Below are 13,026 nucleotides of genomic sequence, written 5' to 3' on the forward strand. Positions count from 1 at the left end.
CCGATTTGAGATATTAAACACTTCCACAATAAATTACAATTCAGTTCCTTTCGAATTCTCAATCCTTATTATGTTCAGACACAAGAACTAGAGTCAGCTGACCATGTTATGCGTAGAACATGCCGATAGGGTGCTTCAACATCTGATGATGATTTCTAGCATCGAATTTTCTTCACATAGCCATATGAACAAGCAAAATTTTTGTAAGTAGGGCAGTGAGAATCCTAATGTGACTACTGAGTGATCATTACATCCGCAAAAAGTTACTGTATGTACCTACTGTACGAAAATTAACATCCGTCGAGTTATTGGTGAGATATTGCCCAGAATGTACCGGCGAGTCATAGAAAACTACCTCACAAGGATCGAGTTCTATAAGAGGTCACGCGGAGATCATTTAAATCATGTATTTCACACTTAACGCTTAGGTTTAAGCATTATATTGAACTGAAAATCTGATCGATGTTCCAAATGCAAGTGTACAAAATGGATAACCCTTTTTTATCAATTACTTCGATCCGTTTATATTTCTATTTTATTCATAATTATTGGGAACATACCTGATATTGGAACAAATGGATCAATTATTTAGGTTTTTATGATAAATACCAATTCAGATTACCATAGTTACCGTATTATTGCGAATTATTTTTGATTAATATTTTTCACAATGGATGGTGATTTCTTGGTTATTCATTGCCAAGTATTCATTTGCTTTATAACTACAGATTTCGGGTGATTCATTGTCCATAACTTCCAAGGTTCCACTTGCACTCTCCACGTCATTCTGCATATTATATGATGACTGAAACTGAACTGTATCAGGACATTAATATTTGGCAAAAACTTTGTCGGAATAACTCCCATCTAGAACTTCTCCGCCATTGCAATTTTTTTTTTTTATCCTATCAGCCTTACATGACAGATTCAAGTTCTTATTCAGCGTTGACAGGAAATGTTGCTGAAGATCTTCTCGTGTAATGTACAGCTTGGATTTTTAAGATAGGTATCCATCAATTTTCTCAAGTATTTTAGAAGGGAAGCGTTTAGCACAAGGCTGAATTTTGCTGTTACTTTTTCTATAGGATATTAGAGGCTATTTCGTGTAGGTAATACTAGAGAGTCAGAATGCAGTTTTCTGCGCAAGAACACAGTTAGATTGAAATTATTTCTATAGTTTGATCGAAATGAAACGATTAAAAGCAAGTTCTCAATTATCTATCTTATGGTTTCCAAGTATAATTTATTCAATCTGAAGGACAGTTCATCGATAAAAAAACGGGAGTTTTGCTATTCAGTTATAGTCGGTATAAATCCATATCCTAATCTTCTATTCTATCTTGAATATTGGATATATTATACAGGGTGGCCATTTGAAAACGAAACAGATGAGTAGTCAAAAATTATTCCCATAATTGTGCGACAAAAATCTGATCAGGTTGAAATTTTGCGTGTTTACAAAATAAATATATTCCGTTTTTGCCTTGCAAGCAGATGTTCACAAGCAAACAAACGCCGTTCAACATATCTCAACTTCAACTCGTACGGCTCCCAATATCCTTGTTTCTGAATCATTCCCATAACTTTCAGGCGTTTTGAAATGGCTTGTTGTGTCACTTCCAATGATCCTGCTTATTCTTGTTGCGTTTGACACTAGTCTTGATCAAGTCATGCCTCCAATTCTGCATCTTCGAAAACCTTCTCTCTTCCACGGCCCTGCTTATCTTCGACGTCAAAATCACCGTTCTGTAAGCGTTGAAACCACTATGGGCACGTTCTTTCACTAATAGCGGCCTCATCATAGGTATTTAAGAGCATTTTTGAGCCTCAGCCGCAGATTTCTTCATATTAAAACAGAAAATTAAAATTTCGAGAATTTGGCTCGTAAGCTGACATGTTCAATAGAGAATAACTTCATGATGCAGACACAAATGGACTAATATTTCGATGGCGTCATGTTTATAATTACCTAAACTTACTGTACGACATCTACGATCTATTTATTTCGACTACCACTTACCGCCATAGTCATCTTTGGCAAAACGGCGGAAGCATAAACGAAAAAGCACTTGAGACCAGCTGACGCTAATCAATTGAATTATTTATTTTTCTTTTTTCTTCAAATTCAAGGAGTTATCTCTATCACATTTCACTCCCAGCCGAAGCAGCCTGTACCTCTACAATTAGCATTCCTCCCATTCTTCAAGCGAATCGAATAGCGTCCATAGATCCTCCCAAGAAATGTCTTTCGCGACCGTATAAGTGATAGCGAAGTGGACCCTGAGGAACAATACATTCGCTATCGAAACGTCGACATGTAAATTGTTTCTTCAAGGTCCGAGACGTTCCAGAAGATGCATTTCCGAATGGCCCCGGGCGGGACACATCCTCCACATCCTCTACCTATAGAAAGGTATCGAAAGGTCTCGACAGGAGTGTATTATTGGGAATTCGGGACGTCTAGTGTGCGTTGGCGTAGACTGCGAGGAAAATTCAATTTCGCGCTAGATTCGATTCGGCACAAGCCGAAATCTCTTCGTTAATGCCGATTCTCGAATATGCATGAATCGGAGATGGGATTGACAGTTTTACGTCTTCCCAAGATCTGTTGGGAGTCTTAGGGAAGGTGGCCGCTGAGATACGGGTCGTATTGTGATTGGCTGGTTGTTATAGGGTTACAAGCTGAATATTGGATGGAATAGTTCGTTATCTTTTTAGTTCATATTAAATGGAATAAAATTTCTTCTTTATTGGATCTGTTGCCACTGAAATAAAGGGTGTTTCTTTTTTGAGCTATGGAACTTTAAATTGCAATAAAACAACGATGGATTATTCGATTGACATGAATTTTATTTATCCGCAAGATAATCTTGTGGCATTACATTTCAAATATTATTTCTGGCATATGACCGCCACGGCTGGCTCGGATGAAGTCCAATCTGGACGTCCAATTTTCGATGACTTTTTCCAACATTTGTGGCCGTATATCAGCAATAACATGGCGAATGTTGTCTTCCAAATGGTCAAAGGTTTGTAGCTTATTACATAGCCCAATTCACAGGTCCAAAACGTTAACTTAGGCGGTCACCAAACGTGTCTTTCAATAAATCGATTGTGGCACGAGCTGTGTGACATGTTGCGCCGTCTTGTTGGAACCACAGCTCCTGGACATCATGGTTGTTCAATTCAGGAATGAAAAAGTTAGTAATCATGGCTCTATACCGATGACCATTGACTGTAAAGTTCTGGCCATCATCGTTTTTGAAGAAGTACGGACCAATGATTCCACCAGCCCATAAAGCGCACCAAACAGTCAGTTTTTCTAGATGTAACGGTGTTTCGACATACACTTGAGGATTAGCTTCACTCCAAATGCGGCAGTTTTGTTCGTTGACGTAGCCATTCAACCAGAAGTGCGCTTCATCGCTAATGGACGTAGTGCGCGATACGTATTCCGCACAGAACCATTATTTTCGAAATGAAATTGCACTATTCGCAAACGTTTGTTAGGCGTGAGTCTATTTATGATAAATTGCCAAACCAAACTGAGAACAAATCACTTGACAACTTTTAAATCGGTTGCTATCTTGAACAGTAATGCTAACTTAAAGTTATATACCTCGAAAAAAAACACCCTATATTAGGGTTTTTCCGATATTCTGCTTGAACCTGATATGGTTCTGTTGATTAGAGCCACAAGAGATTTGGCTAGAATTACTGCTTGGTATTTCTGATATTCTACTTGATCACATCTAATGATGTGATCAGCTCAACTCGATTTTGTGAGCACCAAAATATTGTGTTATTTCAGTCGATATTTTTCTTGAATTTTCTTTGAGAAGGAATACCTCCACGTGACTGCTCAGTTCGAAACAAAATTGAAGATTTTTCTTCTTAAAACCAGCTATTTTCATGGGGTTTTCATATAATTTCTTCTAACAATAATCTACATTGTAACATGAAAAATTAGATGTCCTTAAGACATTATTCACGAAAATTAATATCTGTTTAGTCGCATACTAGAAAATTATTGAAAAAGGCTTTTCAATGCAAAAGCATTCATCTAACATTCTAACTATTTGTTGGATATTACAATAAGCTATTTCCTTCCTCGCTGATCACACCTGGGAACGAATGACCAATTCAGTTATGCTTTCTTTCATTCAGCGTTTCCCATACTTGATCTTCGACCTCGTTTGCTTTTAGAAGAAGTCCATATTGCCTATATTCTGATATACCAGATGTCCAGATCTCGAATGATCCATTCTTTTCTTATCAAGTTCACTCTAATCAAGGTTTCAGAAATTCCTTCACTTCTTATTGAATGCATTGTTAGCAACAGGTGTTATGTGTTTTACATCACCGGTAGGTACTTTTGCCGGTGGGAAGTATTACTTCTTCGGTATTTTCAGATTGTTTCCCATTTTAAGATGAATTCTGACATCGTCTGTTGCGTGCAGAAGAATTTCCGGTTTCTGCTAATGATAATTTCCTTATATTGGAATATAAAGTACTAGACGGCTGAGGAAAAATGAGAAAATTTCTTAAATCACCATTTTCGAATTTCAGCATTCCTACTAATAATTTTTTTAATTCTTTCTTAGGCAATAAAGTCCCTTGAGAGCACACATTGGAAAATTGAGTATCTTAAGTCAAAGCCAAAACGTAATACTTGATTCAGGTTCTGTTAGATTAGGCTAAGGTAACTGCGATTTGAGATATTCTGTGAATTGAAATATTCTACATATCATTCTATAATTATAAGAATGGTAAATCTTCTTGCTAAATTCTCGTTTTTTAATATTTCTTTTTTTTTTCAATACAATATATACAATACAATCAAATTAACGATATATCTAATGAATCAAAGATAGAGCTTCAAAAATATTATGTGAAAAATCGACATAATAATAGTCGTTCGATTTATATGGTATTGTCTTTGATATTTGAGCTCAAAGATGCATCACTTCATAATAATGATGAAACAATTGTTTTACCATTTTCCTGAATGATTTAATCAATACTAATCGATTTTTTCTTTTTTCAGGTGAGCAGTCTTTTACCGTAGTTTTCCTATGCTGGCATAAGTACAAGAGAACAAATGAAGTGAGTCGTTCATTCTTTCTTTATCGTTATAAAAACTCAATATGCTTTCGTAGATTTTATTTTTTCCTGCATTTAGAAATATAGTTATCAGGTCTTCAAGGTCTGCCACGGCAGAATCATCTTTTTTATTTGATATTACATCTTCGGAAAAAGAATTCTGAATCTTAATGTTTCCACTTAGGATTTCAACATTATACTCGTAACTGTAAGCAGGTCTCAAGCAACCACCGTATGTCCTTCTGACTAATCTACTTTTCAACCTACTTATAATTCTACGAATCAATCCCAAAATTTAATTTTATCCAAATATATCATAAGATTCCCCAACAGAATAATCCAATATCACCTAGAGGAAACCATTGCCATCTCATTCATTTAGTTTACAAACCTCCATTCTTCATGTCTTGGAAATAAAGACTAAGGTGCAAGCTGAAGCTTACAAAACTCAGCTGCGAGCATAGTTAACCTGATTGTTATCTACGATATCGTCGGCATACTCCAGTACTAATTCATCCCCAGCATCTTCAACTAATGGGAAAAGTTGTATGAGACCTCCTCCAATCGAGCTTTCTTTTTTTTCGCCTCCAGTTCTGTCCATTTAATTCGGGCTGCAGATACAACAGTACAGACATAATTTCCGCGGAAGCGCCAAACAATGAACAGGATATCCTGGAAAAGTTCATCATTACAGTAGTTTTGTTTTTAGACTGGGGAAAGATTCAAACTCTAGGTTTCTCTGTTATCCTCTTCAAGGCCAAATGAATAGACAGATTTAAATTTGACCAAGGATTCATCATCAGTTTGTCGAAAATTACAGACATCGTGACGGTATGACGTCGTAGAACGAGCGCTCAATCAGCAGGTCTGACGCAACTGACCTGACAGAAGTGATTGACCAACCACAAGAACAAAAGAACAACCATTTAATTCGTTACCTCATATATTATCAACAATTTGGGGTATCGCGTTTTTGTGAGGATTATTGAAACACTGATGGATGACAGATGAGAACTTTATTGTGGCACAGCACTCGGAAACATCCCTGAACACTCACTAACTCAACTGCTCATCATCTCATAAATTCCTTCCCTGAACTCTTCTCTTCCCAGTTTTATACCTGGGTTACAAACATAAAATCATATTGTACACCATAAATTTCTTCTTCCTTTTCTTATTCTCTAATGAATTAACTTCTTACATACATATAATCGTAAGAATCATTCCAAGAATTTAATTAGGTTCCAATAATTCGAAAGATTCTCCAACAGAATAATCCCATATCAGCAAGAGGTAACTATTGCCACCTCACTTATTTAGTTCACAAACCACTATTTTTCATTTCCTGGAAATAAAGACTAAGGTGCAAGCTGAAGCTTACAAAACTCAGCTGCGAGCATAGTTAATCAACCTGATTGTTATCTACGATATCGTCGGCATACTCCAGTACTAATTCATCCCCAGCATCTTCAACTAATGGGAAAAGTTGTATGAGACCTCCTCCAGTCGTTCTTCTTTTTTTTTCGCCTCCAGTTCTGTCCACTTAATTCGGGCTGCAGATACAACAGTACAGACATAATTTCCGCGAAAGCGCCAAACAATGAACAGGATATCCTGGAAAACTTCATTATTACAGTAGTTTTCTTTTTAGACTGGGGAAACGATTCAAACTCGTTAAATCCGAGGCTGCCGCGCCGACACTCAACCATCAAGCACTCAAAATACACAGCAAAACAAGTAATTAGAATTCATGGATAGCGTCGTAGTTTTTAACTGGCGGCAATTCCGAAAAGATTTGTGTTGAACAACGGAGATATTAAGAGAGAAAGCTTAAGTTCGAGATATATTACCGTCATGTTCGGTCCATAACTTGTTAGCAGCTTTGCGCTCGCATAGCTCACAGATTAACTTACATAAATTTCTCCCCGCTCGGGCCAAAGATGGCGTCGGTCTTAATTAATGTGCCTACGTGATTAAGATTACGTAATTAGAGAAAAATATGGTGGGGCGGGATGGGGTGAAGGGAAGAGGGGTAGGTTGTAATGACGGGTAAGTGGATTGAGGGGGGGGAGTACGTTGGCTTGTTTCAATATGGAGGAATTGGTTATCGTGAACCGCAAAGGATGAGATCGATAACTTTCGATTGTACTTAGGGGGGAGGACTCTGACATAATTTCATTCAGGGACATCTGTCATTTAGGCGATCAGTCTTATCTGTCATTCAGCTGTTATTTATTCGTAGAAAACAAAAAAGAGGAGCTATTGACATACATTTTTCGGCAATGGAAGTCTATGTTTCTGATCGCCGAATATTCCTGAAATTTGATATGAACATAGTGAATAGATGTGTCAGTAGAAAAGAAAAAAAAGTACAATTTCTAATAGTGTAATAATATCATACGATATTAATCATCTATCTGGTTAATGTATCAGCAAAATGCCATCAACATAACCATTGCCAGACAGAAGATCTCCACCCTATTACGTAGGAATCATAATCGAAAGTAACCCAAGGAGAATGCATGTCATCGAGGGAGAATCGCGATATTGGGTTACTTTCGATTATGATTCCTACGTAATAGTGTGGAGATCTTCTGTCTGACAATGGTTATGTTGATGGCATTAATATCGTATGATATTATTGCACTATTGGAAATTGTACTTCTTTTTCTTTTCATCATTCATTTCCAAATATCAGCCGTTTTATTTATTATGTGCTAATAGAAAGTTCATATGTAAAAAAGCAAAAACGAACCGCTTTTTATCGTAAAAATGTTTATTAATCATGAATAAATGAACTATTTGAAAAGTTTTTCCTCAAAAATAATATCTTCCAAATTTATACCCTCGCCTTTATGACACTAGATCTAGCTCTAAAATTCCTTAGGACAGCTTGGCATGTATGCTCTGTGATGACTCCAATTTCATGGCGAATATTTCATTTTAACTCGACCAGGGAAGTTGGTTTACTAACGTGAACTTAATAGATTCAAGGAAACCCCAAAGTGAAAGTCTATTAGCATCAAATCAGAGAGAAATAATAGTTGTTATCTCTCTTGGATGCCACATTGAACGTGCAAAATGTGGTGTGGCGATGATCTATGCACATTCAAAGCCTTTGCACGCTTCGGAAGAGGGAAGTTGGGATCACCACGAACAAACCACGTCCTCTTCTTTTTCACAATAACCTTAGGCGACAAGGTTTTGAACTGGTCTCCTCAAACTTTTTTCCATTTCAAAATGAAAGGTGTGCTTGACGTTTCATTGAATTGACGAAAATCTCAAGTATGGGAGAAATGTCTTCAGAATTACCATTCTTATGAAATTCTCCTAAACACAACGTGAGATACGTTTTCAAGAAACGTTCTATAGCGACTAAATTCCCAAGAGCTAGGCTACCGATTGACATCTCGCACGCTCGTGAATAGTTGAATTCAGGTTGTGAGCTAAACAAATATGAACTTTCGTTCGAGAAACCCTGTATTTTGGAAACATTTTCTGAGCTTGTTTTGGTCCAGACAGATGGAGAGAATTCAACTTGGCTACGAATTAATTTTGAATTAGTCAAAAATTACAGATATCGTTACAGTATGACGATGCTCTGTTCGTAGAAGTGACCTTCAGAGATTATCCGAGGACCATAAAAAAAACAAATAATTAATTATTTTCCTCATATCTATGTTACCTAGATCAGTTATGCATTACAGGTGAAGCTTTAATAGTTTCCATTAAACTCAGAGTTTGCGAAATAATTGTTTCTCATCAAGCAATATACTACCTCTACCTGATATGTAGGTAACCTGTACAGATCAACGAATCAATCGATTTTATTGTTACACCAATGCATAACGGTTGTTCGAAACTTGTAATTCCATTATAGGCAACGTAACAAAACAACGACTGGTCCGATTAATTAGAACGTAGGAGTATTATGCAACACAACCCTTTCATACCTCTCACCTTATTTCGGCATGCTCACATTCGGCTTTTATTCTCCTTGTATACTCAAACCACCAGTTGACAGTATGTGCCCAACTTTGACAATAGGAATGATTCATTGGTAGGAACTGGTATTATTTTCTTTGTTTCGTATGGTCCACAAGTTTATAACGACCATTCTATCGATCTCCGTATCCTTCGTCACCGAATTTGACCTTGAATTATTCGTACGCACTGTACAATTCACGGATGACGACTGGAACAGAATAGAAGAACCGCATAGAAACAATTGAATGTAAAAATTCACATGAATAACAGGAGAGTATCCAAATAATATTTTCAAGAAGAATTGATAAGTCAAAACAAGAAAAGAAACAGAAGTTGACATCCTTCATTGTATAATTATATCCAATTTCTAAAAATAAAGAAATGTTCATTTGAAAAACTGATAATACATACAGATTTTCAGAAAAAATAGAGTAAGAAACAGTAGAGTTTACCGCATCCACACACACCTAAGGACGCTAAAGAGGACATTTTATAACCTAGAATATGCTTCCTGAAAACTGTACATAGTATAATATTGAGATTTTGAATATATGATAAAAAGCTATAAGAGAAAACACTCACACCTCAAGAGGCCGAAGGTGGAGACTTTCTATAATCAAAATATCCTGTAATTATCATATGTACAGCTTTTCAGCAAGGATCTTTTGATTATCGAAAGTGTGCCTCTCGGCCCTCTTAAGGAGTAAGTAGATACGTTAAAAGCCACTGTTTTTGGCTAAGGCTCATTATTGAATTCTCAAAATCTTAATGCAAACCTATGTGCAGGTTTGCAGCGAGGATATTTTAGATTAAGTGTTCACAGAAAATGAGCATTGAAAAAACCTTCATTACGTTACAAAGTAGAAAAGAAGATTCGGAAGGAGAGTCCAGAATCCCAGTTTTCCAAAAGAAAATCATCAAATGGCACACATATGGTTCCGAAACCACGACAGGTACTGGCGCTGGAGTATTTGTAACTGGTACCAAATGCTCTATATCTTTAGGCCACTGCCTGAGTGTCTTTCAGCCAGAGATACTTGCAATAGAAAGATGTGTGGAAATTAACCTAGCAAGAAACTCAGAAATGGGATATAGCGATACATCAAGATAGTCAGGGTGCAATAAAGACACTGAGCTCACATATCATCGATTCTAAGATGGTATTAGAGTGCCGAAAAAACTCAATGAAATAGGCTAAAACTAACAAGATCTTTTTAGTCTGGGTTCCCGTCCACTTGGGAATTAGAAGGAAAGAAAAGGCCAATACACTTGCCAGAAAAGGAGCACGAAGTTCTTACATCTGCCTGGAACCTTTCTGTAGCATAGGCAAATTCACCTGCGAGAACGAGTTTCAGTAGAAGGAAAAAAACGAAAGAGAAACACTCTCGCGGAATCATCCTGATTTGGAAAAACTTTTTCACTGCGAGATCCAAGAACTATCTGGATTTTAGCACGAATATACTACCCCTCACTGGATTCTTCACAGGGCATTGTCGCCTTAGGAAACACCTCATAAGAATGAGTCTAGCAGAAAATGACGAGTGCAGATTCTGTGGGAAAGAGGAAGATACTCCGAAACCTCACCATCACTAGCCAACGCAAAATATGCACTGGCCAAGAAACTTATAGAAGTGAGGATTTAGCCTCCATGAAGCCATCCCAGATACTGGAGTTCATAAGAACTCTGGAATTGGAAGGCGAGCTGTATGGAGAGATTAGCTCTGACGGGGCCACAATAGAACATTAGGTCGCAGTGAAATGGAACCTTCTTTATTAAATCTAATCTCAAACATCATATGTACAGCAAGGATCTTCTGATTATCAAAAGTGTGCTCCCTCGGGCCTCTTAATGAGTAAGTGTATACGGTAAAAACCGTTGTTTTCGGCTAAGGCTGGTTATTGAATTCTCAAAATCTCAATGCAAACCTATATCAGGTTTGACACAAGGATATTTCAGGTTGTGAAAAATGTCCACTTTTTCCACCCTCTTGTGGTGTAAGTGTTGATCTATACATTTAATGTACAACTCGCCCTGTATACATACACCTTTCGTTCAAATCCTTTCATCAATTTCCCCAAGTACCTACCAAAGTTGCACCCACTCATTAAACGTAGAGATCTACAAGGCAGATGGCCGCGCAGTGCCCGTACCTCTGGACTTCTCCACTCCACTCTGAACTCACCAAATCAGCAGCCCGGGTGTGCAAAGAGAATTGGAGCTCGACGTTGAATTCATCACCGAGTGTGTCAAAATCGTAATATGCCCGGCACACAGCCCCGGGTCCGCGAGATAGAACGAGAGGGAGAGAGACAGAGAGAGGGTGGCGTGGGGCATGTGTAATTACACATTTGGAATATTTATAAAGCCCATTCTGAGATTGAATTATGCTGATGATATGAAACCGGCTGCCCGAGCCGACGGAATGGGTGGGCATATGCCGCATTTTCGGTTTTCATTCGCGTAAAGTATGCGGGATCAGGAGTTTGAGGTTTTACGAGGGGGCTGGGAGATGGATTGTGGTGGGTGTTTTAGGTTTGCCGTTTCCGATTATAAACTTTTGGGATGGTCCTCCGTAAAGAAAATATTTCAATCTGTCCTGGGATTTTCGGTGTATGGTTTTGGAAGGTGTGGAATATGAGAATTGAATTTAGGAAAATTTAAAAGGGTAGTTCTTGCAATAAATCTTTCAGTACCAATATATGAGTTCCGTATAAAGGCAGGGTCCAAATTTGACCCCATATAACCCCATACCAATCATTTGCTCGCAAAATTTCTGATCCGTAGAATTGTACTGAATTCAAAAAACTACACTTGTTTTCAAATGAAAATCAGGTTAAGACTCGGATCAAAATGTAGACATTTCTTATGTGCAAAATCATTCGAGATCAGAAAAACTTGATTATTTTCTCAAGTATGGAAGTTGCAGAGCTGAATTTTCGAATAACTCACTTCATGGATGGGAATAACGAAACTTTCAACTTTTAGTTTACTTTTGTGTCCGACATAAAATTAAAATCAAAATCAACTAGTTTACCGGTCGTACAGAAATTTTTCGAAATCATAATCTCCCAATGTCTCAATCCTGCGTCATTCTGCATGAACATTCGCTGAGCTATTTTGCAACTGATTCCTAAAATTTAGTGCAATGGGATTGATATTCCTTCTGTGAGCTATTCGCGAACTACAATTAGTACTAAATCTGTTCGTATACCGCATCGATCCTTCAAGGTCGAGAATATGTTCTATGATTTTTCAAGGCACACTGCTTCCCACCATCCCCAAGATTACTGACAGAGTTCTCTTGTTAGATTTCTTGTTTGAAAATCGAATAATTCCTGAGTGTTGTTAGTGGTATCCGTCAAAGCTCTGTTTTGGGCAATTTAGCCAATGAATTTGTATCAATCCTGTGGCATGATGACAGCAACCCCTCAAACCATGAATGGCTGAGTGATACCTTGTTCCGATGTCTTCTCAAAAATACCCTACACTCAATCTTTTCTGTACTACTTCCGAAAAATAAAAAAAACAATCTACATTTTTTTGCTCTAAAATTGTGATGAAGTTACTGAAATTTATTTTCAGTTAGTTATTGTTGAATGTTCTTCAATTTTTGCTAATATCAAAACGGTTCGTTTCAACCATTGAAAAGTCGAAGGTAAAGAAATAATTAGTAGATTTCTCGAGAAATCTGTAACCTTATTTTTATTATTATCGAGTGAACAATGATGATCAAACATTAAGATGATAAAAGCACTCCTTCCTTCTGTGTAGCGCTGAAAGAGTAGTATTTATTGTTATCATGGTAGATTTTCAGACATAGTGCTTCACTGTAGGAATGCGTTGTGGAAATTGCATTAGTTTTTTTTCATCTCTTACGAATTAGGCAACATCTTCAGTTTGCGGATAGCATTTTATTTATTGCTATAATGGTTGCT

At 37.3% G+C, this 13,026-nt stretch overlaps 1 protein-coding gene across 4 annotated transcripts in view; it reads left to right on the forward strand.

Annotated features, from left to right (window-relative positions):
- LOC123684759 (teneurin-m) overlaps positions 1 to 13,026 on the forward strand; it is a 446,936-nt gene that overhangs the window by 125,618 nt on the left and 308,292 nt on the right. The window contains exon 2 of one of the 4 annotated variants that reach the window (XM_045624195.1): positions 5,048 to 5,106. The exons of the other annotated variants lie outside the window; for them this stretch is intronic. The gene's annotated coding sequence lies outside the window, so the exon portion shown is untranslated. The remainder of the gene's footprint in view (positions 1 to 5,047; positions 5,107 to 13,026) is intronic. 4 annotated transcript variants of the gene reach the window in all.

The sequence above is a fragment of the Harmonia axyridis genome, chromosome 7 (genome assembly GCF_914767665.1).
Source record: "Harmonia axyridis chromosome 7, icHarAxyr1.1, whole genome shotgun sequence".
NCBI classification, from domain to species: domain Eukaryota; kingdom Metazoa; phylum Arthropoda; class Insecta; order Coleoptera; family Coccinellidae; genus Harmonia; species Harmonia axyridis.